The 24,026-nt window shown below is 46.8% G+C and overlaps 1 protein-coding gene across 2 annotated transcripts in view; it reads left to right on the forward strand.

Moving 5' to 3' along the window:
- Positions 1 to 1,541: 1,541 nt before the first annotated feature.
- The window catches only part of MATN2 (matrilin 2), a 565,117-nt gene continuing 542,632 nt past the window's right edge, over positions 1,542 to 24,026 (forward strand). The window contains exon 1 of one of the 2 annotated variants that reach the window (XM_086966035.1): positions 1,542 to 1,900. The gene's annotated coding sequence lies outside the window, so the exon portion shown is untranslated. The remainder of the gene's footprint in view (positions 1,901 to 24,026) is intronic. The other variant, XM_086966037.1, reaches the window with a different exon arrangement.

The following is a 24,026-nucleotide window of genomic DNA, read 5'->3' on the forward strand; positions in this document are numbered from 1 at the left end:
CATAACCCAAAACTATATCTGAACCCTTAAAATACCCCAAACACCCCAAAACATATACCTCAGTACCCGAAAACATATACCCTTATACCCATACTTACCTTATCCAAACATTAAAAAAACATGCTTTTACCATTCATGCATTTATAACGAATTTCGTTGTAAATGTATGCATGGTAAAAGCATATAAAACGTAATGCCATGCGTTATAATGGCATTGCGGAGTCATGGTACTTTCGTAATGAAAGTATGCGGAGTGATGGTATGCGGAAAGAAAGTTGCGGAATAATGGGTGTTTACCCTCCCCCGGTAAGTACATTGGTGGCACGGCGACCCACATCTCCAGCAACATACTCATATTTTTTCACCACCCATTTGAAAAATGCACAGGTCTCTCTCATTGATGGCCAGCACCGACATACACTTTTAGACACACCTCCCGCCACAAGTTGTAGAATTGCGAACTTTAGAGCTGGGGTGCTACGTTCGAATCTCGGCATCAGCTCAACATCCTGTGATTCCCGGCAAATCGCTTTGTCTCCCGTGCCTACCACAAAGGAATGTGTTCTTCTGTAATGTAAATTGTGCTCATGCCATGCTGTCGAGTTCGAGCTATATAATATTGCAAGGAAAAATAAAGTAGGGAAACTCGAGTTCACACACTACTGAATGCGCACTCTTTAATGCATCAGCAGTGCACTGTGAATCGGAGCGTTTCACAGGCCTGTCACAGATAAGAAATGCTATCAAAACGAAATCCTACAAAACAATATACTACTGGCCGGCAGCAATTCATACCCGGACAACGTCGGGACGGGCTGCTAGTATGTCATAAAAGGGAAGGTTTGGGCCTGGCAAGTGGTTGCACTTACCAGGTCGACATGGCCCTTTAAAACTGCCCCACGGGCTCTGAAGTGGCAGGCCTGGGACAATTTTGCATTGGATGATGGACAGAGCGCTAAAACTTTTCAGACACTCACCCCCAGTCACAATGTATAAGGGAAGAAGATCTGGCCTGGCAGTTCGGGATGGACTGTTCCCATGAGGCACAGGGTCAAGACTGATTTGCATATGACTGGGTCTGTACTGTGGTATTGAAGTGACCAGAAGAATGATGATGGATTTAACCCAGATCTGTGACTGGAGGCGAGTGTCTGAAAGGGGTCAGCGCTCCTCCCATCATTGTATTGTGTTTGATCATTTTATTGATGTCACACACTTACTTCAGGTGACAGAACTTCTGTGAAACCCGCCCTGGACTTCTCAAGCACTTGCATATGAACGCCAGAGTACACAGGTAAATGGAGGACACAGGTACGCTGGCAGAACGCAGGTAGAAAGGCGCATAGTAAGACCATGAAGGAAGCATCAGCAACAGTGCGTGTCCCGGTGACAGTCCCGCCATCAGTCCGAAGAGCTCCAGTGCGCACCGCAGGATGGAGAGGTGGGGCCAGAAATGGCAGTGATACCCGAGACCCCATTTGGCATTGAACTATGAAATCTTGAGCTCATGTGTGGAAGCGGAGGCGCAGCGCGGAGGAGCCGGAGAGCGCTTTGAAAGGCCACCCCACCCTACGCAGCCACGTAATGCTCTGGCAGGGTGACGAGCGCCGCTGCGCGCCGCCCGGGAGCACCGCATCCTGAGAGCTGTCCTGGGCTAGGGAGGCGAGCCCTGGAGCCCCGCGGAGACCAGCACCAGGGCTGAGCGCTTCCACTGCCGAGAGGCGGCATCTGTCCAGGGATCCGGGCTGAGGCTGCACCAGCAGGAGGGGCCCGCCACAGGCACGACTCTAGCCTGCCCTGGGCGAGAGAAATCTGCACGTGAGGGGTGGACTGTCCGCGTCCAGAGCCCCGGGCAGTCTACAGCTGACAGAGCCACCTGGACCAGCACCGCCTCCTGCAGGTAAGACCAATGCCCTGCACGGGGCATCGGATGATGTCTCTGGAGTGAGGATGAGGGGTGCGCTGCCCCCACAGGGGGTTCTACGGAGGCAACATGCGGAGGGCTCTGACCTAAAGTTTCACTGTGCAGCAAAACTTCGCAGCGCTCGTAAATAAAGCGCTGGGGCTTACATGCCTGTGCTTGGGGGGTCTGGTCTGCACTGGCAGGGTGCCGGGGGGCGCGTGGCAGGGGTGTTGTAAGCAGATATCCGTCGTGCGCACTCATCCAGGCTTGTCATAGAATGCTGCGCTGAGGTCAGATCTGCGGTTACCCTGCAGCGTGTAGTTAGTGGTTAACCCAGGACTGAATACACTGACATTTTAGCGAGCCGTCGGGTCTGTGGTTTTAGTGGACTGAAGACAGATCATGCGGCGACTCCGCGAAGTAGCCTCAGCGATATCTCTGGAGTTTATACAGAACAGCCTGCCGCCCTGCCTGGCTCTGGACTGGACATGTCTTTTGGAGGGGGTCCCATGCGGAGGCAGGGGGCAGCCTGCCCATCTCTGGGCTCCACACTGGAAGGACCCTTGGAAGGGGCCCCATCTTGTTTTTGTACGGAGCGCCCCGCGCACCCCCAGCGAGTTCAGTCCACTATTCTTCGAGGATGTGTGCTGTCTGCTCAGTACGGGTAGCCTGCCCGCCTCCCACCTCTGTACTACACGAACCCTTGGAAAGGATCCCGTCTGTGGTTCGTAAGGGGCAGTCTGTCTGTCCACCTCCAGGGATTTCAATATACCCTTTCTTAGAAGAGGGGTCCTCTCTGCTGTATATAGTCTGCCCTGCCCATCTCATGACTCTGTTTACTAGACAGACCCTCGAGGATCCCACCGGACACTGTGCGGGGCACTTGCCTCATCTCTGGACTCTACCAAAAGACCCTTGGAACGGACCCCAGCAGGACAGGGTACGGGGCAAGCTCGTCGCCTCGGGGCTCCCTACAAGACGGACTCTTTAGAGGGTCTCTCTGGGGTCTGCACGGGTAGTCTGCCCGTCTCTGGGCTCTGTTTATTAGACAGACCCCTGGAACGGGTCCCAGCAGGACACTGCACCGGGCAGCCTTCTCATCCCTAGACCCTTGGAGGGGTGGAAGGGGGGGGGGGGCTGGAGGGGGGAGGCTTCTGCAGCTTGGACAGGGCAGTCTCTCCATCTCATGGTATGTGCCAGACAGGCCCTTGGAGGGGGCTCGCCGGACACTGCACCAGGCAGTCTCCTCATCCCTGGACCCTTGGGGGGCCCATCTGCAGCTTGTACGGGGCAGTCTCCTTCAAGGCTCCGATCCCTCGTTTGGTCTCCACGGTTGTTGTCCAGAGCAGAGGTATATGGTAGTGTGTGTTCATCGTCAGGTCTCGCGACAGCCTCTTGTTCAGGGGTCTCATCTCAGGGTAATCCCTGTCACAGCATCACTTCTCAGTGCGCAGGTCTGAAGACCCCTCTGTGGTATTCAGGTGCAAGAGTTGCACCACAGACCTGCTAGTAAGGGTTACACCTGTGGGTTTTGTGCAGCATAGGCCCTCTTGTAGCAGAGGCTGCCCCCAAAGGGGGCCTCAGGGGCCGGCGCCATAACCAACGCCGAGCCCCGGAAAGAACCGTTTTTTTGGCGTGCTGGGTGCCCAGGAGCGGGAGAAGCATCCGCGCCCCCAACCGTGGCGGCCGCCAGAAAGGCGCCGCCCTCCCCCCCCCCCCCCCCCCCCCCAGCCACTGGTGGCCCAAGCGGGATACGAACCCCCCAATAGGGGAACCCGCCAGTTAGGCGAAAAATCTCTGGTGGAGGGGATAGAAGCACCGCTCCCCCAAGTAAGCTTCTTACTTCGTGGAGCGGGGGAGCAGCAACTGCGCTACAACAAATTTTGTATCACCCACCCACACCTAACAAACAGAAATGTTGCAGTGCTGGCAAGCAAGCAAGACGCTGGCGAAGAGCTACAAGGACAATGGTTGGTACGGAGGCACACTGGAGGGTGGTGTGCCGGATTAGGACCACTCACTTTGGGATGCCTCACGGCTGGGTGAGTTGGCCTACCGAAAGGGGGCAGCACGCGGAGACGGCGCTCGCAGCCCAGCCCCCGCCAGATGGCAGGGCACAAAAGAGTCCAGCAAGGTAGTGAGTTGTGGCCTAACTCCGGGCAGAAGCAACCCCCAGCGCAAAGAGAGCGCAAAATCCAACCAAAGAGCAACCCAGAAGGGACAAGAAACAAGACAAGCCTGCAAATGAGATAACCAACAAACTGTCAGTCCAATTTGCTAACTAGTGATGTACATATGATTTATGACAGATATGATGTATGATGCAAATGCTTATGATTTATGATGCAAATATGACAGTTCACCCAATGATGATTTATGACCTGGGCAGGCAAATTATGCCAAAGTATACGCATGTATTAAAAACTGCGGCCAACAAATGACCACTACAGACACAACCGCTTGTTGGCCTATTCATGTTAAGGAATACAGTGGGGGTAAGGTCGCACGTACTCTGGAGTGGGGCACAGTGCAGGGGTTATAGACTTTACTGCCCACTTGTAGGTGTGAGCTAGTGGCTAAAGGAATAGCAACAGACTGGAGTTAGTGGATAGCAGGCCCGGAGTCTTTTCCTCCAAGACCAAACCCCACGTTCCTTGTCAAAGTAAAACTTCAACCCTATTGGAGGTCTAGGAGGATCTCAAATCCAATAAGAACTTACAATTTAACTGAATATCTCATCATGCAAACATAATCTGCATTAATCATTATTGGGTGATTACTGCAAAATCGATCTTTATTCAAATCATCGTACAGCCAGCAAAATACGTGTTTCGAGGGATAACCCTCTTCTTCAGAGCTGCTCTAATTTAATGTTGGTTAAATCCATAATATAGCAAGTGAGTTCTTAGATATAGATCAAAGATTGCCCCATGCCTGTATCACAATCCCGCTACATCAGCGACCTTCAGGCGTTACTCCCACTCGTGTGTGTCATTCTCAGCAAGTGACGTAAAAACTGCACCTGCTTTACATCTGATAAATGTGTGCAATGTTCTCACTTGATGTACACAATCTCGAATCGTCTCCCAACCACTCTGTTGATGTACATCACTGGACCACTGCAGTATGTGAACAGTGACATATGTACAGGGGTGAGAGATCAGAGATTTCCAGCACACAGCTCCTGTGCAGGGTCAGCTCTGAGAGTCCTCCTGCACAGCCTCCTCACTGAGGTTACACCTCGATGTATAAGGCACACACCGACCGTGCACGACTGTGATCAGAATTGTGTGCAGCACAGCCTCTGTGTAGTGTTAGGTCCCAGCACTATGTGGAGTATGCAGCACAGCCTCAGTGGAGGGGTTGGACCAGAGCCTCTGTGTAGGGGTTGGGTCGTGTGTATTATACATCACCGCCTCTGTGTAGGGGTGGGGTCATATATATTTATACATCACCACCTCTGTGTAGGGGTTGGGTCGTATATATTTATACATCACCACCTCTGTGTAGGGGTTGGGTCGTATATATTTATACATCACCGCCTCTGTGTAGGGGTGGGGTCGTATATATTTATACATCACCACCTCTGTGTAGGGGTTGGGTCGTATATATTTATACATCACCACCTCTGTGTAGGGGTTGGGTCGTATATATTTATACATCACCGCTTCTGTGTAGGGGTGGGGTCGTATATATTTATACATCACCGCATCTGTGTAGGGGTTGGGTCGTATATATTTATACATCACCGCCTCTGTGTAGGGGTTGGGTCGTATATATTTATACATCACCGCCTCTGTGTAGGGGTTGGGTTGTGTGTATTTATACATCACCGCCTCTGTGTAGGGGTTGGGTCGTATATATTTATACATCACCGCCTCTGTGTAGGGGTGGGGTCGTATATATTTATACATCACCACCTCTGTGTAGGGGTTGGGTCGTATATATTATACATCACCACCTCTGTGTAGGGGTTGGGTCGTATATATTTATACATCACCGCCTCTGTGTAGGGGTTGGGTCGTATATATTTATACATCACCACCTCTGTGTAGGGGTTGGGTTGTGTGTATTTATACATCACCGCCTCTGTGTAGGGGTTGGGTCGTATATATTTATACATCACCGCCTCTGTATAGGGGTGGGGTCGTATATATTTATACATCACCACCTCTGTGTAGGGGTTGGGTCGTATATATTATACATCACCACCTCTGTGTAGGGGTTGGGTCGTATATATTTATACATCACCGCCTCTGTGTAGGGGTTGGGTCGTATATATTTATACATCACCACCTCTGTGTGGGGTTGGGTCGTATATATCTATACATCACCGCCTCTGTGTAGGGGTTGGGTTGTGTGTATTTATACATCACCGCCTCTGTGTAGGGGTTGGGTCGTATATATTTATACATCACCGCCTCTGTGTAGGGGTGGGGTCGTATATATTTATACATCACCACCTCTGTGTAGGGGTTGGGTCGTATATATTATACATCACCACCTCTGTGTAGGGGTTGGGTCGTATATATTTATACATCACCGCCTCTGTGTAGGGGTTGGGTCGTATATATTTATACATCACCACCTCTGTGTAGGGGTTGGGTCGTATATATTTATACATCACCGCCTCTGTGTAGGGGTTGGGTTGTGTGTATTTATACATCACTGCCTCTGTGTAGGGGTTGGGTTGTGTGTATTTATACATCACCGCCTCTGTGTAGGGGTTGGGTCGTATATATTTATACATCACCGCCTCTGTGTAGGGGTGGGGTCGTATATATTTATACATCACCACCTCTGTGTAGGGGTTGGGTCGTATATATTATACATCACCACCTCTGTGTAGGGGTTGGGTCGTATATATTTATACATCACCACCTCTGTGTAGGGGTTGGGTCGTATATATTTATACATCACCACCTCTGTGTAGGGGTTGGGTCGTATATATTTATACATCACCGCCTCTGTGTAGGGGTTGGGTCGTATATATTTATACATCACCGCCTCTGTGTAGGGGTTGGGTCGTATATATTTATACATCACCGCCTCTGTGTAGGGGTTGGGTCGTGTATAATATACATCACCTCCTCTGTGTAGGGGTTGGGTCGTGTATATTTATGCATCGCCACCTCTGTGTAGGGGTTGGGTCGTGTATATTTATGCATCGCCACCTCTGTGTAGGGGTTGGGTCGTGTATATTTATACATCACCACCTCTGTGTAGGGGTTGGGTCGTATATATTTATACATCACCGCCTCTGTGTAGGGGTTGGGTTGTGTGTATTTATACATCACCGCCTCTGTGTAGGGGTTGGGTCGTATATATTTATACATCACCGCCTCTGTGTAGGGGTTGGGTTGTGTGTATTTATACATCACCGCCTCTGTGTAGGGGTTGGGTCGTATATATTTATACATCACCGCCTCTGTGTAGGGGTTGGGTCGTGTGTATTTATACATCACCGCCTTGTTGTAGGGGTTGGGTAGTTTTTCATGTCGCTATCCTTCCATGTACGCAGGGCCCTGCAGGGGGGTGAAGATGCTACAGGGTAAAGCATGTGTGGTGGCATCCGCTTGGTCAACCAACGCAGTCAGGCCTATGTGCCAACTAAGAGAAGGCCACAGATGGTAATGAATGAAAAATATATAGTTTGAGTGGGAGAGCACCTTCTTCATTTGGACCACTCTGCAACACCTCCCTCACTCCAAATCGGCTGTAAACATATATCAATCATTCAGTTGTGGATAAAAACAAAATATAATCGAAACAGCGGTAGAGGTTGATGTCATGTCAATCGGAGTGAAGATGCTTGCGGTAAAGACAGATGTGTTTTAATACTACTACGAATTACACTAAGCATAACAATAACTTGTTTTTACACTGCACATCAAACCGTAGGTCTCCACTTTCTAAGTGCTGACACTAACAGGTGTTACTATTACCCAATGTGAAGGTAATCATCAACATCAGAGTGATGGGAGGCTAAATTGACCCTGCCAGGATTATCACAGTTCCACGTGAACGCTGTACAGAGAGATTCTAAGGACCACAATCCACCATAGTAGTGGGCGGAGAAGCAAAGACAGATGTTTACTATTTGTCCTTACTAAATAGTCTGTCATTTTGAGGACTGTATTTACTTATAAAACAAGCTTTAAGTGCAAAAGGCATTGCCTTTCTTACCCGAGCCCTAATGTAAACATTGTAGCAGGGCTTTAAGTGGGCTGGACCCCCCTGGGTCTCAGACCCAACAGTAATTAAAAACTGACTGTGAAAACGGGTCCCTATTGAGACCTATATTGGTGTCCTTTATAGAAAAAAACGCGGATCGATACCTCAGCAGTGACAGTAAAAACCATGATGGTTAGGCCTGTGACTGAGCGAACAGCCCCAGTTTATATGTTTTACTTGATTTACATTTAGTGTATTTATGTATTTTAGGGGGCAGTTTTTCTGTAGTTTTTTCCTGCAGCATATTTATCCTAAAGTGTACCTTCTGTGAAGTGGGTCATCTGTACGTGTCTGTGTGAGTTCCGATTGTGGGTGGATGTTTATAACATTTATTGAGAGGTGTGGGGGTGAGACCGAAGGCCGTGCAAAGTTCTCCGAGAGTCAGTGTGTCAGAATGCATTCCCATCCAATCCTTAACTCTTCCGCAGAGAGCACAGAGCAATGGTGATATGTGCCACTTTAATCGTGACTGTATGAAACACTGTGTGAAGAAGGCACGGGCTGTTTGGATTATTGGCAGGAACTGCTCGCTGGTGAATGTGTGTGATGGATTGTGGGGTGAATGAGATGCAAAGTACGTATAAAAGGAGACTGCAAACCGGATACGGAAGAGGAAACAGATGAGGTGTGAAATATGCAGACGGGGGGTTTTAGAAGAATGTGGGGAGAAAAGGATACAAGTGCCTTACAGAAAGAGCAGAGGAAAGTGGTGTAAAGGCGAGAACGGGAGTGATTGAGACACACTGCAGACACCAATTCCTTCCTCAGACCTCAGTAATGTTTAATTCACAGGCGCACAATTTCAGAAATTACATATTATCAATTCTCATTTCTTACAATAAAATTATCAATTTATCTGATACTAATAACATTGGCAATTTAATAGGTATATTTTGTTTTATCTTATGTATGTCCATAATTGAGTGATGTGTCTGAATACAATAACTCTCAGACAGAGGCACTCAAGCACTAGTCAGGTGGCCTGCTGTGTGAAACACAGGATTTCAGGGTATATTTTAAGCTACGCCCTTAATTAAACAGCCCACCTTCTTGGAACCCGCTCAAAGATAGGCTGCGTTTCACCCTCTCTTGCAGAACCGCCACATGTTTCATTCCACTCAAAACTCTGCATGGTAGGTATAAAGAATCAGGGCTTTAAGTCGGCCGGGTCTTACTGGTGCTCAGCACCGGCAGTTCTAAAAAAAAAGCAGGTCCCGAGACAGGTCCCTAACGAGCTCTTTATCTTTGCCCTCACTCTAAGGGTGAGAAAAACATCTTATCTCTGCAGCAGTACCACCCATCATTGCCTTTGAGGTAACTTCTAAGAGACTCCTTATAGTTCTTTCACAGTCTCATCATTTCAGAACGGAAACATTTTCAATACTAAATACAAGGAAGCCATAGATATTGCTAAATGTCTCTTATGCAGCTAACAACCATTAGCAAAGCCAATAGTGCTGGCTTGCTGTATGTGTAATGTTACTTGTTGTATGATATATCTGGATGCAATGATAGAAACAGCAAAATACCAGACAAGTGGCACACTATGTTAAGCACAGATTTTTTTTTTTGCTTAGGTTTTTTATGCCCCGTCGTTAATTACATCGGCCACGCCCCTTTGCGAGACCCCCTAGTGTTTCATCCCACTTAAAGCCCTGTAGCGAGTGTACATAATATTATAAAGAGGCGACAGGATCTTGCAGATACAGGGTGTTCACAGAGCAGGCCAGTACTCAGGATACTATAAAAATAGAGCTGTCAGCAGACCCTGCGCGGTGTGCTCGTGTGTCTGGCACGCAGTAATCAAAGCGAGTGTCCGGGTATCTCTTGCTGTAGGTGTAACCACAATGAGTCACATGTTAGCGGAGAGCCAGCCCTTTCACCGTTCACTCATTACCAGATCATGTAGAAAGGGCAGGCGGGTCTGCCCCGCTGATAACCAGCCTGGTATGCGTCGCGTGTACTCTCTTTTTCTGGACTCCTGCCACAACTCCGTTGAGAAGCCGTGTGCGGCATCCCGAAGGTCACAACCCACCGAGAGAAACAGCGAGTCCAGTGCTGTAGTCAAAACGTGCGGCGTAAACCAACCTCCCTGACGTCACCGGTAACCCGTCATCACTCGCACACCCCTGCTGGGACGTGCGAACCAACCCGCGGCCATGGCTGCAGGTGGAGGTGCCAAAGCAGAGAAGCGCGGGAGGGAAACTGCGTAGGCCCAGAGTCGGTGTGTTTTGGAATTTTACATCAATTTACAGGGCTGCACACCGACTTTGTAAGCACTAGTCCACAGTAGCAAGATCATGTATCCCTAACCGTTCTTTCTATGCTGCTTTGCAGCTTGTTTTTGTTTCGTTTCACAATGTACCACAACCCTCTTAACTACCGTCATCATTCACAAATCCCTCGTCGTTCACACAAATCCCTCGTCGTTCGCATACAGTGGCCAGATACATTTTGGCAGGAGCGTGATCGTGATGATATAATCCTACAGCTTAGAGACGAATTTAACTTCCGTCATGTAATCAGGACAGTAGTTTTAGATTGGGGTGTTCTGATTGGTGCATAGACGGGATGGAAGAGCGGGACACAGAAACGGAGACCAAGGTAAAGCGAGAAGTCATAGGGCCAGATGTACTCTATAATAGTGGATGCAAAAAGTGGTTCCACATATTACAATTTTTTGTTACCACTATTGAATTTTTTTGAACTGCCCTATGTAGTATTAGGTCTGAGCACAAAATAACGAATGTCAGGGGGTCATAGAACAATTTCCCTAATAATATTCAGTAGGCAGGTCACAATTTGGGACACCCGGTGATCGGCTATGATCACAAAGATTGTTTATTTTATTTATTTATTTATTTTGAAGGTTTTATATAGCGCGAACAAGACTCTTGCGAGTAACAGAGCGCTTTACAAGTCAAATGTAAGAGAGAAAACAAAAGTAGCAAAAACAAGAGATATGCGAAGTAGAGTTACATAACTTATACAAGTACAGTCAACTAACTGTCTTGGGAGATCAAATGCCCGATATTGAGCACAGAGACCACGATAGGTGTAAAATACAGGAGGTTAGCAGAATTGCCAAAGTTTACGTGAATTGCGCCATGAGGATCGTTTTCAATTCTTTTTTGAAGGAGGTAGACAACGGGTTAGTTCTTGTTTCAGTGGGCAAAAGCGTTCCAGATCTTAGGAGCCATACCAGAGAAAGAACGGATATAGTTTTTTTTCTTGGCAAATCGTTGGGGTTTTAGAAGAAGTGTCTTGGCACTCCTGGAGGCTCTGCTGCCCGCAGAGAGCTCCAGTTTCTGAGCAAGGTAATCAGGGGAGTTGTGGTGAAGGGCCTTATGAGTCATACATGCGATTTTAAGATGAATTCTAGCTTCAAACGGTAGCCAGTTGAGGGATCTGAGGTCAGGGGATATGTGAGAATTTCTCTTTGAGCCTGTGATGAGTCTCGCACCTGAGTTGATAGTGGCTCTTAGTAGGGCTGTCGATGCCCTTGGGAGGCCGCATCAGGTTACCGCCTCATATTCCACTCTAGGTAATACTAGGGCTTGAACTGCTTGTTTTCAATCGGAGGCTGGCAGAAAGGGTTTCAGTTTTCGCAAGGTCTTCAAGTGGAAGTTGGCTCCTTTTGTGGAAGCGCTGATATGATTCTGCATCTTTAAGTTGCTGTCAAGAATAATCCCAAGCGATTTCGCTGAATCGACAATGAGCGGCTGAGCTTTGAGAGCTGTTAAATGCTTCAACCAATCTAGGATAGTGGGTGATTTGTTGGGGGGGGGACGATAAGGAAGAATTTAGTTTTGAGGGAGTTTAGTTTCAGATGATTTTCGGCCAGTTTGGGTTTTTAGTAAGGTGGAGTTGAGTGATTTGATGTCATCCAGTGAGTGGATCTTATTGTAGATTTGGGTGTCGTCTGCATACATATGGAAATGGATTTTAGTGAAGGTGAGAAGATCAGTAAGAGGTTTCATAAAAAGGTTGAAGAGGTTCAGTGAGAAGGAGGAGCCTTGTGGGAATCGAAGTGTTACAGGCATAGGATTAGACAAGGATTGGTTGACCTTGAATCTTTGTGATCTGTTTTGCAGGAAGGAGGTGAACCAGTTAAGTACAGTATCAGACAAACCTATTCTGTGTTTCAGGAGTTCAAGCAGATTGTCGTGTTTGACGGTGTCAAATGCTGACGATAGGTCGAGAAGGATAAGTAAGCAGGCTTCATTTTGGTCCAACATTTTTAGAGCGTCATCAATTACATGAGTCATGGCCGTTTCGGTGCTATGACCTGTTCTGAAACCTGATTGAAATTGTTTAAGCAAGTTGAATTGATCAATGTGGTTGTTCAGCTGCATGCTAACACATTTTTCAAGGAGTTTGGCTAACGTAGGTATGTTAGAGATCGGTCGATAGTTATTTAGGTCTGAGGAGTTAGCTGTTGTTTTCTTTAGGATCAGCGTCACCTGACCTGTTTTCAGGCTGTCAGGAATGATTCCTTGAAAGAGGGACGTATTTATGATTTTGGTCTATAGAGGTAGTAGCAGGGGAATGAAGTTCTTTAAATAGTTAGCCGGGAGCGGGTCTGTGAAATGGTTGGAGGGATTCAGAGAGGTTAGTGTCTTTAGAATGAAGTCTTCACTGTACGTGTTGAAGTGTGACCAAGTTGCGTTGTTTTTGAGTTTGACTTTAGGGGGGATATTAGATTGGGCACCAATCAGGACCGCAGATGGATTCTTATCCATGTTTGGGATGGATAGGAGGTCATTGAGTAGATCAGATTTTATGGATTCTGTTTTTGAAGCGAAGAAGGAGGCAAATTCTTCACAATTGGGTAAATTGAGAAGGATGGCGTTCCAAAGTCAGGGTCTGCTCTTGGTTTGTGTTTTGATAAGCTCGAAAAGCTTTTTGGGTCGGTTCATGGCTTGGTCGAGTTGAGTCCTGAAGAAGTCAGTTTTAGACTTTCTGATTTTTCTAAAATAAGAGTTCCTGGAGAATCTTAGGGGCTTGAGGTGGTCATTTGAGGGAGCGGCTCTCCAGCGTCGTTCCATTAGTCTGAGGGAGCGTCTGTCTTCATTTAGCCTACCGTCATACCAAGGTTTTGAATCTTTTGTGGAGGCTCTTTTCAGTTGGAGCGGGGCCATGTTATCAAGAATATTAGTCATGGAGAGGAAGTAGTGATTGGTTAGTCATTTAGGTCTTCCGGGGGGCATAGAAGGTTAGAGTTTGTTAATGCTATCGGTATTGAGCCAGCGTTATTCCAGTTTCTCTTCGAGATCTTAGGTCTCAGGGGTTGTGTTGGGAGACGTTTAACCTCTTCTAGGACTTGGAAAGTGATAATGTGATGATCAGACCAGTCGCAAGAGAGGATCGAGTCAAGCAATGTGGAGTCCACATTAGAAATTACTAGGTCCAAAATTGCACCTTTGTCATGTGTAGGGCTGTTGCATATTTGGTTGAGATTAAGGTCGGCGATGAGGGCCTTGAGGCTATTTACCCCGGGGTCGTTCCGGTCATCCCAGTGGTGGTTGAAATCCCCCGGGAATATTTGCTTATTTTGATGACTGCTGTTTGACGCTAGAATATCCATGAGTTGCTCTATGAATGTGAGGTTATCTCCAGGAGGGTGGTAGAAAATGTGAAAAGAGCAGATTTGTTTGTTGTTACTGGCGATGTTTAAGCAGAGGTATTCACAGGAAGAGAGGGCTGGGGCATTGGACTTAGACACTGTTAGGCTGCTCTGATGTATGCAGGCTATCCCTCCACCTGGCCTGTCCGTTCTGTCGAGTCTGGTGATGTCATAGTTGGGGGTAACAAAATGTCCAAGATGGGAGTGGAAGTGTCATTTAACCAAGTTTCAGTCAAGAACATAATGTCTGGATCATTAGTCAGTAATAAGTGAGCTATCTCGGCTGCATGTCTGGAGTAGTAGCATCTGTGGGGTCCTTTGATGGGAGATCGTGGTCGGATATAGAACAAAGTGCTCTATCTGTGGGTGTGTCAATGGAGGGGGGAGTGGGAAGGTCAGGGTGGGTGGGAGCTGAGCGGCTGCTGAATCGGGATCAGTGGGAGTAGGGGTGGATTTGATGAGCTGATGGGGGAGCTAAGGGTAGTGGTGAGGGGGTGTGGGGGGATGGAGAAGGTGTAGGGTAAAGTGATAGAGAGACGGTTAGGTAAAGATCAGTAAGGGTACCGGTGGGTGTGGTGTGAAGGAGGGGGGGGCAAAGAGAAGGTTAAGTCGGGACAACAAGGGACAACAGACCACCATCTCTGTGAATGTATTTCAAAACACTAAACTTTTTTTTAAAGCAGCCTGAGTTCCTCAAAAGTACCAGGGCTGATTTAAAAAAAAAACGGTTTCTGTTTTGGAAAACGTAATTGATAACATGCAGTGGGCCCCTGGATCACTACCTATTCCCTCTAAAGCTCCCACCCCAATTCCTCACAGGTAAGGGTCCTCCATCCCCTTTGCGAATCAGTAGCCGCCCTAACTTGGGAGTCAGTAGCTTATCAATGGTTTGGAAACAGATGCAAACTTTTAATACATTGGCTACCGAATTGCTATTTGGAAGGGACCATCTTAAGACTCCTCTTCCAGTAATTATTTCTAAACCTATTTTGCGATTTAGAAAAACTTTTCTGAATCAAAAAATGGGATTAGTAAATATGGAAAGAGTTTTTTTACAGTCGCAACCCCTGTATCATACAGAATGAGAGGGTTTGTGATGTAAAAAAAAAAACCTTCCTACATCTGGCTCCTGGTTCTGAGGAGAGCTTGAGTTTTGATCTGAAAAAGTGCCCAATATTTTGCAGAATGGACTAAGGTCAAGTGTTATAAAGGGCTCTTCCATCCTGGGCCACACGTTCATAATTTGTGTACTGGGAGACATACTCCCTTCTCACACAGTTCTTTAGTTGTCAAATGCTAGTAAGGGGAACCAGTACTTTAGCAAGGAGCCAGTGCCAACGGGGTGAAACTGAAGCGGGGGCATCAGTGGCAGAGAGGGACAGCAGCACTAGCACGGGGCAGTGTCATTGGGGAAGGAAGGTATTATGTGGGGGATTTGCATGGGGGGATACTTTACACCCCCCACAATGTGCCACAGGCAGTGGGTGGGCAACAAGGTTATTGTTCATGTACCTCTTGGGCCTGGGGACTGTGGAGGACGAATGGGGCAATTGCAGATGGAGAAACGATGACACAGGTTGGGAGAATGTATCAGTAGCCACAATACATAGCTCTGTTGACCAGGGCTCAGGAACTCATGAAGATGAATGGACAGGGGCGGGGACTAAGCAAAATGGGTGTTGGTGGGATGGTAGGGCATAGACTTGGGGGATCCTGATATGGTCACAGGCAGGTACCTTGCGACGGGAGATAGAGACATAGTGAGAATGACAGCATAGACTCAATAAAGAGCAAAGGTAGTAGGGGATTAAAGACACTGTTGCTTCTGAGAACAGCAGGAGACACAAGAACCACAAACCACCATTTTCTCCTTTGGCTCCTTGGTTCCTTATTGTGGCAGACAAGGGCACAGGCAATGGTCTCCACTGTGACCATGAGATACTAAAGCTCCCGGTCTGCATCTGGTATTGCCAGACGTCAAGTCATAGGCGTGGACACGGAGGAACTTTCCAAACAAGGATGAATTGCTCTGGTGGCTTTAGTTTAACACAGAATGGAAGACATGTCCCTTTGCCTAAAAAAACTACAACGAATTCCAACTTCCTTCTGCCCAATGGCCACATACACTGTCACTCTATGCAGCAGCGGAGTTGAGACTACACAAGGCATGGGGCACAGTGAGAGGAAACTAGAGCAGCCCATGAGGTACAAGCAAGGAAGTCCGGATAGCAGGGACAGGTGGGGTCAGCAAGGTGATGGGACGCGGGGCGGAATGGCAAGGTATGAAGAGAGAAAAAGTGGGCAGCAACCTAAAGCCATATGTGCACTGTACACCAGTGCTCCTCTGTGACCCCAGGGCCATTTGCCACATTAATTCTGCCCACAGCAGCACGTGTATTTCTTGTGCTGCAGATGGCCTGGCCACGATTGCAAGATGGTGAACGCTGTTTGCATCAATGGGACACCCAAAGTACCGAACAAACTCTTCACTGTCCTTGCATTGCAGGGGAAGCACACCTTTTGGGATGCAAAGAATTTGAGACTAACCTACTGCTTCCAGCAGAGTAGTCCTTTTCTCGAAGGATGCACTGCAGTCATCTCCACATAGTGTTTGTAAAGCACCAGGATACCGAAATCAAGGCTCTGAAAAACTCAGACACGTGATATCAAGCCACGCCCCCACTGGGCTACTAAGATCCTCCCATCTACACCTCCTTCACACAACCAGAATCAGAAGATCAAGATGGGGAGGAAGATCTTTCGCTCACCTAATTCCATAACTGTGGAACAAGCTCCCACCTGACCTAAGAGCATTGCAAAACGAGCTTGCATTCAGAAAAAAAACTCAAAACCTGGCTGTTTTCTTTAAACCACTAATGGGCTCCCAGCCCTCAATGCAGCACTCTCCACTAGCGCTGGGAAGCCCCTGGGCAGCCATGCACTCTACAAATCCTGAAACTAAACTAAACTAAACTAAACTAAAGATGGGGCCAGACAGGGCTTTATATTCCTGGATCTGCTGCAGTATTTTGGAGCATTATTTCTGTGCAACTTCGAAAGTGGCCCACAGGTTATCAGAACACTCAAATCTCACGCCTTCCTGTTGTCCCAGTCTGGTCTCCAGTGACTATTTTTAGTTTTGCAGACTCGAAGAAAAGCTCAGACTGATGCTGCAACGTTAAGTAAGGAGCTCTGGAAATGTGGTTTTTAAGCCAAAGACTGACGTCACTAAAAGATGGTCAGCAATCTCCATGTTGGCAGGCTTTGAAATGAATGCATCTCTAGACATCACTAATGCCAAGCAATCTCCGAGGGTGATTTGAGATGACAGACATGTTACTCTGACTCAAATATGACGGAGTACTCTGCCTATCAATATGTTGGTCTCACGCCTTACTTAAGTTTGTGAGAACCGCAAACATTCCAGGACACACCCCGTTGGCTTGTTCCGTAGAAAACTTCTTCCAGTGGTGCTATGGAGTAGAGGGCACTGGAGGAAGGGCATTACAAAACCCACCCTAATTAGGCTGGACAGTGTAATGTTCTTTTTCTATTGTCTGTCACTGGCAGGTAAAACCTAGTGGAGAGGGACATAAAAAACAAATAATGACCACCACACCCAGCGATCGGCGGTCATTTATTATTTTTTTTCAAAAACAAGTACCCACTTTGTTCTTTTTCTCTTTTGAAAAACAAAAAGTTTGTTAAAGCTTGGTGTACAGAGCTCAAAACCGATGGCGTCTATCTGCTAAATGTTTTGTACCGTGACAGGAACTGCTATGACAACAGTTCTCTTCAAAGTTATAGAGATCGACGCTCAGCTAGCAGTGATCTCAGAATTTGTCGAACAGTAGTCCATCAGGGTGGTGGATGCCATGTCCTCCACCACCCTGGAGGAGGAAGAACCGTCTTCCAAACCCTACATATGGCTCTCAGTTATAGGAGAGCCCAAAATTAGAAAAAATCCTTTGCAATGTGTTGTGGAAAACCTGAACACTAAAAAGCCACTCTTTAAATCTTTCTTAATCGATTTCGGCCACAAGGAAAATAACGCACTTGTAAGACCAATGCCTAATGACTAAGCTAATAACTTTTGGGTGTAAGTGTATCAAGCTTAGAAGGGAACAGGCAGAGAGGCGTGCATTTTCTCCCCATTGATTTTCACACTAGTGCTTGAGCCACAGACGGTATGGATAAGGGGAAATCCACTGATCAGAGGTTTGCGATGGACTACGGAGTGGGAAGACAGTGACCCAACTGAAGCAGTTTACATTTTATAACCATTCACAAATATTTAAAATACCATGAACCAAACTAAATAATCTTTACTATAACTAAGAGTTTTGGCTCCTGTAGTGTTCTGGCTTTCAGTGCGAGGTTCAAGATCTTATCTTTGAGTGAGTATGTCAGGAAGTTTATTAAAACCTTTCTAGGTTTGTTTCTTGCTGGATTAAGGCCGAAAGGATCCCGGTGTATTCGCTGGATGTCCTTATCTAAGTCCTCGACCGTTTCCTCGAGGTTAAGGGAGTCCTTCAATAACTTAGTTATGAAGCTTTTGAGATTTGCGCCTTCCTTTCCTTCCGGGATCTTCAGGAGTCGAATGTTATTCCGTCTGGAATAATTTTCCAATACTTCAATCCGCTCCTGTATACTCTCCCCGTCTCTTTGCAGTGTTTGTATTTTAGATCTGGCAGTTTCTAAATTCGATGTCAGAAGACCCACAGAGCTTTCCAAAATCTCAGTCCTTTCACACAGGCCGTCTACCTTTTGTTCGAGCACCTCGCAGGATGCTCTTATATCATTTTGATTGGCCTTAGAGACCGCAAAATCACACCTTATCTCCTCCCTCATTGCAGTTATTGATCTGACCAGAACCTCAAGTGTATTGCCTACTCCCAGGTCACCTTGACTCCGTTCTGCACCATCGCCCATTGTCTCCTTTCCTAATGAATTTTCCGCTTGTCCCCATTCACCTGCCTGCTCATCTTTTAAGGTAAATGCATCCCCCACAGTAGTAAGCACTGAGAACGCCGGTAGGCCAGATGGTACATCAGGCACATCAGGTAAAGCAACAGGTGAGGGATTAACTGTGGGAACGGAGACAACTAAAGGAACTAAGGGCGCTACCGGTTCAGAAGACAGGCTAGAAGTGGAGATAGAAACAGAGACAGGAGTAGACAAGTCCGCCTGCAAGACCTCTACCCTGGAGGCAGCCATACCTTGTGAAATATCTAATACTTGGGGCAGGACTTTGAAGAAGGAGCGCAGAGATGGTGTTATGCCACCAGAAATTCTCGGGTTTTTATTTTTTGTCTTTCTTTGCTTTGTGCCTTTACCTTTACTTTCCTCCTTTGTAATTGCCCCCTTAGCCTCACTTAACTTTAATTCGTGCTCCTGACCTTCACTTTGAACCAACCCTGTGGTGCACCCTGGAACCTGTGGTTTTTTTTCATCGACCGGTGCCCCTTGCCTCGCTTCCTAGTTTTACTCCTCGTATCCCTTACGAACAGTTCTTTGCCCTTGCCACCCGTATTTATTCCACCCTTGGCCAGCTCAGTCGCCTTACTTCTGGGAGAGAAGGAATCCTCCGAGTCGTCCGAATCAACCGCCTCACCGTCGGCTCTAGGAGCAGCCTGCACCGACCTTGCACCGGCCAGAGAAGAATGAGATCCTGGCAGGACAGTGCCCTTCGTTCTTGGCCCTCCTCCCCACCCATCACCAGCTATTGCGCCAAGGAGCCCACGGGCAGCAGCCGCACGGCCGCGCCTAAGCTCCACGGCTGCCCATCTCCAGCACGGAAGAAAGGCGGAGGTGGGAAGGGGAGGTACAGCAGGCAGGCACATCCACTCAACACGTCACGGTTCAGTCGGGGGAGAATCACAGTTGCGCGATCCCCGTTCTCGGTGTAAAGTAAAGATCAAAGGTCAAGGTAGACCGGAAGACTGCGTCCTACGGCATAGTCCCGTTACCAGCAGCACAGGGTCTTGGAAAGCTGCTCAGAGCGTGCGGTCCGCTCTAGCCGACGGCCGCCATGTTTTCCTTCCCTCTTTTGAGGTACGGTCAGATCTATCCAAAACCACTCTGGATAGACAGTGGGAGTTGGGGCAGTGCATGGACAAATTTAGGTCATTAGGCGCCACAGTCCAGATGAGATTTCTGGCATTCTTGCGCATTATGTACAATAATAAAATGCACAACATTCGTTCCCCACTGGATGCTGACGATCTATTAGAGCCCATCAGATATCATGCCCAGGTTCAGAGTGGAAGTTGAAGTTAACTTAGGTCCAGTTGGAATATCACAGCTACTCCTACGTGTAAGATCTCCCAATTTTCGAAATAATCAAATGAAAACTACTAAGCCTAAAAGGGTAAAAGGGATAAGTAAGGATCAAGATAGAAATAAACAAATAAATAAAAAAAAGAGAGGATATAGGGCCAGATGTAGGAGCCAAAATACTGGTCGGTAACGGCCGATTTCGGCTGTTACCGACCGGTATTAAGTATTTGGCATGTAGGGGCCCTATTTTACCGATTCGGTAAATTTACAGAATCGGTAAATTTACCGATTCGGTAAAATATCGAGATGTAGGTGGGACTCTTCTGAGTCCCACAGGCCTTACCGAATCGGTATTTTAGCACCCAATCCAATTGGGTGGTAAAATACCGATTCCAGGTGTGCATGCACATGTGTGCATGCACACCTATGGCATCTGACAGACAGACATGCCCTTAGGGCATGTCTGTGTGCCACATGTCACACATGCCTGAATTCGGGGTGCTAGAGGGTGTCAAAGTGACACCCCCTGCACCCTTGCAACATTCGGTATTTACCGAATCGGTAAATACCGATTCGGTAATGCCCGTTGATTCCTATGGGCTTCAATGCCTATAGGAATCAATGGGCATTACCTAATCGGTATTTACCGATTCGGTAAATACCGATTTTTACAGAATCGGTAATTCAAAAACTGATTCTACCTACATCTCCCCCCTTCTATTTTACCGATTCATAAATACCGAATCGGTAAAATTCGGTATTTATGAATCGGTAAAATATACTTACCTACATCTGGCCCATAATGAATAAATAAAAGGGGTTAAGAAATAAAAAAAAAATCACTAAGTTGTGTAGCAAAGACCTAACCCCCCCAAAAAAAACATATATAAAATAAATGACTGAGGAGGGAAAGAAAAAAAATGGGGATAAGGAGAAAAGAAAGAAAAAGAAAAAGAAAAAAGATTATTATTTTTTTTTTTTTTGCACTACACTGTAAGAGTACTCCTGGGATACAAACCTAAGATTTTCCTCTTCGTCCATTTCGGCAGGTAATTGTAGCTTGTTCCTTTTGAATAGAGCAGCAGTGTGGGGTTGAGGTGCAGGCTATTGTTGGGCGTAAATCTGGCTAGACATCAGGCCAGAGTAAGTAGGGGTAGGTTTTCCAGGGGGGGGAGGGGTAAGGGAGGGAGACTAAAAATAGTAAAAATTCCTCATGAGTCTGCCTTTTTTTGTTTTTTAGCCTGTCCTTTTTTGTTACATGTTCAACACCAGAATCCTAAAATGTTAAGACTAGGATTTCGCCAGTGGGAGCTAAAAATTGTGAAGGAGCTATGGCTAGGCGGGATATCATGACCTCTGTTCAATAAATGTCCTGGAACGTCAATGGTCTGCACATGAGAAGTAGGCGGGATCGTATTCTACAATACTTGAGAGACCCCCCTGCGCAGATCATAGTCCTCCAGGAATCACATCTTCTTAAAGCAGAGGCCACTGTTATACTAAAAAAACAGAGATGGATTGACAAATTCTGCTGCACAGACCACAATGCTAACATCAGGGGGGTATTATTTATTTTCAAAAAATCTGTAAAAGCCCAAATTCTAGATCACAAAGAAGACCACACAGGGAGATGGTTGATACTGAGAGCCTCACTGGACGGTCAGATTTGTATCTTGGTGGGCTATTATGGCCCTAACTCAGGTGACCCATCACATTTGGATGCCGTTAGGAATCATCTGGTAACATCCCAAGATCCGACGATCTGGATGGGGGATTTTAATATCGTGCTTAATCCCAGGCAAGACAAATCGGTAAACTCTAGAGCCTGTAGCTCTGCTAAATCTAGGCAAACCCTCATTGCGATTATGACCCAGCTTGGCTTGGCAGATTTGTGGAGAGAAAGAGTAGGTAATAAAATGGGGGTGTCCTTCCGGAATAGCCGATTTAAGCATAAATCTAGAATCGATTATGCCCTTTTTAGCTATTGCTTGAAGGACACTGACAGCGATAGATTATCTCCCCTTTCATTTGTCGGACCATTCTGCTTTGGTATTTACTTTGAGATCCGACAGTAAGATTAATTTTCCATCTTGGTCGTTTGACCGGACACACTTGCTTGAGGACGAAGAAGTTAACTTTTTGGTAGCAGAGACCATCTTATTCTTTGAATTAAATCTTGAATCCTCAGTTCTAGCTGTAGTCTGGGAGGCATTTAAGGCCTTTTTAAGAGGTCGTATCACTAGTCGGGCCTCCTATCGGCAGAAAAAATACAGGGAAATGACAGCCAGTTTGGAGCAGGAAATGAAACTAATAGAGTTAAAAATTGGCCCGTCTCTAGGATCATCAGAGGAGCAGACGAAACTGGCTGATTTAAAACTACAATTGGAAAACATCCTGCAAGAGAGGGTAAACAAAAGGTGGGAGGCGATCAAGATTTCCCAATTCGAATTTGGGGAAGCCGCAGGTAGGGTATTGGCATGGAAGATAAAGTCTGACCAAGCCCTCAAATACATTAGAGAAATTAGGGTAGACGGGGAGGCTACGTTAAGATCTTCTAATTTAGAGATCGGCAACGCGTTTTTTGAATTTGTTTAGGCGATTTACAGGGAAGATCTTCCCAACGACCAGGTGGCAAGAGATAGATGGTTGGAGGGAATTACGCTTCCAACCCTCTCAACAATACAGAGCAATAGCTTAGAGATGAAATAATGGAGGTCGAGGTGAGGAAAGCAATTGGCCAAATAAAAAAAGGAAAAGCGTCAGGCCCAGATGGTCTTCCGGGAGAGATCTATAGAACATTGGAGGATGCTATCGTCCCAGTGTTGACGGCCCTTTTCAATGGCATTCTAAGAGAAGGAGATTCACCGCCAAAATCATGGGGTGAGGCCACAATTGTTCTTATCCCTAAACCAGGGAAACCTCTCTCGGAATGTGGGTCCTATCGACCGATATCGTTGCTGAACAGTGACTACAAAAACTTCACTACTATCATTTCGGCAAGACTGGACAGTGTAATTGGCACCATAGTCCATCAAGACCAGAAAGGTTTTATTAAAGGGAGACAATTATCAGACCTAACACACAACTTAGTAGGAGCAATAGACATCGCCTCTGCCTTTTCCCTTCCACTGGCCACCCTCACCTTAGACGCAACAAAGGCCTTTGATAGGGTTAATTGGCCCTATCTGTATGACATACTAAAAAAGTTTAACTTTGGGGAGGGCTTCTGTAGAACCATCGCCCAGCTGTATGGGGCTCCTTCGGCTAGGCTGCTAATTATGGGGTCTTGACAGAAGCCTTTAAGATCACTAGAGGTACGAGGCAGGGCTGCCCGCTTTCTCCCCTCCTTTTCAATTTGTATATTGAACCGTTTGCCCAGGTCTTGCGGGCAGAGGCCAATATTCCATCTTTCAAGTTTGGGGAGTGGGAAAGGCGGGTAGCACTCTATGCTGACGACATTTTGGTTTTTACATCTGACCCGGTACTGTAATTTCCCGTTGTCATCCAGAGGGCAGAGGAGTTTGGGCGTATCTCGGGGTACAGCATCAATTCAAGTAAAACTGAAATTATGGCAAGGAATGTCCCTGATATACGGGTGGGTGTAAATATCTCCACTTCTATGCGCTACCTTGGGATACGAATCACTCAAGAAGTGGGTGGTATTGGACAAACTAACCTGGATCGAATATTTAATGAGAGTAAAAGGCTTCTGAAATCTTGGACTCACCTGCCACTTTCTATAATGGGTAGGGTGAATCTGGTAAAAATGTGTATCCTCCCAAAGTTTACGTTTATTTTTAATCCAATTCCCCTGGCATTTGATGCCAAATTGATAGATAAGTGCCAGCGAGAAATCAACTCCTTTATCTGGAAATATAAATCTACCAGACTCGCTTGGAAAAAGTTAAGGAGGAGGAGCGAAAAGGGAGGTCTTGCCCTGCCTGACTTACTATACTATGCATGGGCTTTTCAGCTGTCTCACTC

The sequence above is a fragment of the Lissotriton vulgaris genome, chromosome 4_1 (genome assembly GCF_964263255.1).
Source record: "Lissotriton vulgaris chromosome 4_1, aLisVul1.2, whole genome shotgun sequence".
NCBI lineage: Eukaryota > Metazoa > Chordata > Amphibia > Caudata > Salamandridae > Lissotriton > Lissotriton vulgaris.